Source organism: Chinchilla lanigera, unplaced genomic scaffold, assembly GCF_000276665.1.
Source record: "Chinchilla lanigera isolate Chin_1 unplaced genomic scaffold, ChiLan1.0 scaffold00077, whole genome shotgun sequence".
NCBI lineage: Eukaryota > Metazoa > Chordata > Mammalia > Rodentia > Chinchillidae > Chinchilla > Chinchilla lanigera.
Genome location: NW_004955478.1, coordinates 2,755,865 through 2,759,979, shown reverse-complemented (window position 1 = coordinate 2,759,979; position 4,115 = coordinate 2,755,865). Strand labels below are relative to the sequence as shown.

Sequence of the window (4,115 nt, the reverse complement as noted above, 5' to 3'; positions counted from 1 at the left end):
ATAATAATATATATATAATTAGAGCAGAGATATGAGAGCCTGACCTACTAAAAATACCTTTGGGCCATCATCCAGATATCCATCTATCTATCTATCTATCTATCTATCTATCATCTATCTATCTTATGCATTTGCATACCAATGACCTATTTTGTTTATCCTGGACTATTTTGTATGATTTTCTACTTAAGAAAAAATTGTGTATTGAAGTAGTACTTTCCTAGTTACTGAGAGCCTTATTGTTTTTCCTGCCTCTTAAATTTTACATCTCAAATAAATAATGTCTTACTTGTCTCATCCTAATTTTAGCGCTGAAGACAAATATGGAAAGAGACACAGATGGGTGTGGTGGCACATGCATATAATCCCAGCATTCTGGGGGTATTAGGTAGGAGGATCTAGCCTGGGCAAAGATACCTTACCTGTAAATAAAATGTTATTTAAAAACTAGGGATATAGTTCAATTTAAAAGCCCTTAGTTCAATCTCTAGTGCTGACAGGGGTGTGGGGGGGGAGAAAGAAAGTAAGAAAGAAAGAGAAAGAAAGAATAAATGAAAGAAAAAAGAAAGAAAGGGAAGGAGAGAGAAAGGCAGGCTGATGAGGTCTAAAACGCTGATACGAACACATAAAGATTGTATTTCTAGGAAGAAATGAAATCACACACTAGTATCATCAACATCCAAAGTTAAATGAAGTTAATAAACACATTTTAGGACATAATTTACATTATACAACCATCCAAATTGTTGATTTATTTGTTGTTTTTGATGTTACTTTTCAATATGTATAGATTCTTGAGTACAGTAGTTAATTATCACTAAGGAGGCCAAATTCAAGATACATTGAACTGAAGCAACACAAAGTTAAAGATTTTCCTAAATGTTTAACAGCCTCTTTAATTTTCTGGGCATGAACAAGCTCAATACAGCCTATTTGCAGGTTTGCTAAAATCTTGGAAAGATATAATGGTGAAAAATAGATCAAAACTTAATCGGCACGGAATTAGTTTTACATTCACTAATTGTAATCACTGACATTAATAAAAGCCCAAATTCTCTCTTATAAGCTCAATTGAAAGCCACTTATTTTTAACATGTTAAGCATAACTGATCAGAACATATTAACTATAATTAGTTTGAACAGAAAACATTTCTTGTCTGAATTCATATTTTGCAATCATTATGTTTTTTATTCTAAAATGAATCTATGAGCATTTTACCTCAGCTTTAATGAGGAGCCAGCAGTTTAATTGTTCATTACATTTCCTCAAAGTCCAAGAATCAGAGGAGAGGAATAGTAGTCACACTCTTTTTATTCAATTTAACCTGATGATCTAGTGCATTATTCCAGGCTAGGGGTCAGCTGATTTTCTGTAAAGGATGGGAGAATAAATTCTTCAGACTGTGTGGGCTACAGCAGCTCTCTGTTCCATTCACTCACACTGCCATTGTAGTTAGAAAGCTACTGATTTCTGTAAACAAATAAATGTGGCTGCATTCTAGCAAAACTTTCTGACTTTCACAAAATTTCTATTGCATATAATTTTTCAAAGTCATGAAACAGTATCTATCTTTTTATTTTTCCTACCTTAAAAATACAATAACAGGGTTACTTTTAAATCTAAAATAGATTTTAAGCCTGATTTTGCCTATGGGCATAGTTGCGGATTTTTATTCCAGGGCCCTTATGGCAGCTTAGATTTAAAATCTCAGAAAGACCTAGTGTTTTCTTTTCACAGGTCTAGTAATATATAGATATGCTCCTGTAAAACATTATCCCTGTTTTGGGTCATTTCTAGACAAAGATACTTGCCCATCAGTAATGCTCAATCTTGTATTTGAACAAATTAAAGGGATCTGTTATAGTTGTCATTCCACACGAATAATTAAGTTTTCTGATGAGTGGACCTTTAAAAGAAAAATCCCCCATTGATCCTATCTCTCAGTTTCATTCGTTCTGTTTTCTGCGTTGCTACCTTTTCCATTTTAATCCAGTTCTTCATTAGTACTTCTAAATAATCAGCAGTATTCAAATTCCACAAGACGTCTTCCAGATAGCTGCTGTTCTAGAGATTCGAGCCTTATCAACAGAATCCATCCTAGAGGTTTTCCCAGAGTAACCCATGCATAGATGGCAGAAGAACAGTGTCCTTAGGTGGGACATCATCATAACAGCATCTGTGCCACATCAGCATATCCAGGCTCCACTGCTACTCAGGCTGTCCATGGCCAGTGGCAAATGTCTAGCATCTACTGGCAGTGTGATAATCAGTGCCCTGCTCTGCAGCTGATGAAAAGTTCCTAGAGAAGAAAAAGGAAAAGGTCAGAAGTCTGAGAAGACCACCAATTCTGCCCACTTAGGCTGACTCAGAGAACGCCCTACAGGGAGTGGAAGGCAAAGGAGCTGAAGGATGAAGCCTTCTGCTTTACTTTGGGTGCATTTCAGCTTATCTGCAAATGCAGACAAATATACGCCCTGTTTTGCTCCCATTTACTTTTTCACTGCTTAGAAAACCCTCTTCCTACATTTGATAGAAAAATAAATCAGAGCACTCGGCCTGACGAAAGATAATAGTATCAGGGGCAAGCTGTATTTTACTTTGGGTTTTGATGCCTGGAGTCACTGCGGTGGCTTTTATGTGCTCATAACTCTGGAGCCAAGGTCTTTGACTATTCAAACCATCCTCCTTCCTGTCAAGTTAAGACTGGGACAAAATACTTGTAATCCTAACGTGTCAGCCAGATTCAAACCATCACAAACCAATCACACATGGCTTCTCCCATCAGCCCAGCAATTGGGATGATTTTTCCATAATACAACGAACATTTAGGTACTTTTCAAAGAAAACTCACCAGCCAGTATATCTCTTTTCTAACCAGAATGTTGCTGAGGTCATCTGCAGTGGGTGCAAACACGTCCTTTAAGGAGAAGGGTTTTTAGACCAGAAGCATTAGTTATGGAGGTTGTCATTGTTGTTGTTCCTCCCAAGGAAGAGAATAAAAGTGTAATCACACTAGGTCATGTGTAAATTTATGCTGTTTTTACTGGCTCTTAACCCTTTTCCTTCCAGGAATTGTTAAGCTCCTTTGCAGTCATATATCAGCACTGGGTATGTTCTCACCAAGCATGACCGTTTGACGGTAAGGCCCCTCAATAGACCAACAGAATAGAAGTCGGGTCATGTAACTGATTCCCTGGAAATTACGTAAGAGAAATAAATACCCTGGTATTTGCACAAAGGAAATTATGAAATTCTCCTCCAACATGAATTCATAGACTCTTAAATTCTCCTGTGAGAAAAACATTTTCTTGGTCTCAAGGGGTCTTCAGTGCAGTTTGGAACAAAACCTTTTGTAGAGAAGATCTCCGATTCCTTGATTGCTTGAAACAGGCTAGGGTTGAGGCTGGCTTTGGATGAAGACTGGGAAGAGGGTCAGGAGACAGGACAAAGCTCCATGCATCCGTCTATGCATACGTTTCTTTCTTCCCTTTTTTGGCTGTATTTGATGGCTGATACGTCAACTTACAGAAAATTAGTTTGTGTTATGAAGAAATAATTCCAACTGCATTTCAGTGTTTTTCTTTTCCTTTTCTTCTTTCTTTTCCAGATTGGAGTATTTCATCTCATGGAGCATGGCTTTATTTTATGGTATTAAGTGTGCCTGGTACTTTTCTGGCACATTCCTTTGGTCCATGATGCTTTTGAATGGAGCTTGTGAAGCTGGAATCACACAGGTCTTGAGCTGCATGTCTAGAGATAAATATAGTGCAAAATTATGATAGAACTCTGCCTGGATCACCAGCAATGTTTGTATCCTTTCATAGGACTTGAAATAATATGGACCATGGAGAAGGAAAGTGAAAATATAAGCAATGAATGCATGTGCAAAGAAGACAGAAGACAGTAAAAACTAATATTTGTGCTTAATTTACTTAAAGAAAATCAGTTTCATCCTGAGCACGTGATTAATGAGATTTGCATTAATTTCCACTGTATTGCCTGGATTTCAAAGCTAGGGGTGCTGGGGATTTAGCTCAGCGGCAAAAGCGCCTGCCTGGCAAGCGCAAGGTCGTGAGTTCGGTTCCCGGTACCGGAGAAAAACCAAAAAAAAAAA

The 4,115-nt window shown here is 37.5% G+C and overlaps 1 long non-coding RNA gene across 2 annotated transcripts in view; it reads right to left on the bottom strand.

Annotated features, from left to right (window-relative positions):
- Positions 1 to 731: 731 nt before the first annotated feature.
- The window catches only part of LOC106146432, a 13,930-nt gene continuing 10,546 nt past the window's right edge, over positions 732 to 4,115 (bottom strand). The window contains exons 1-2 of one of the 2 annotated variants that reach the window (XR_001230867.1): positions 2,853 to 2,972; positions 732 to 2,300 (exon numbers count right to left, since the gene is read on the bottom strand). This is a non-coding gene — a long non-coding RNA (uncharacterized LOC106146432). Of the gene's footprint in view, positions 2,301 to 2,852; positions 2,973 to 4,115 lie in introns of those variants that run through there. The other variant, XR_001230868.1, reaches the window with a different exon arrangement.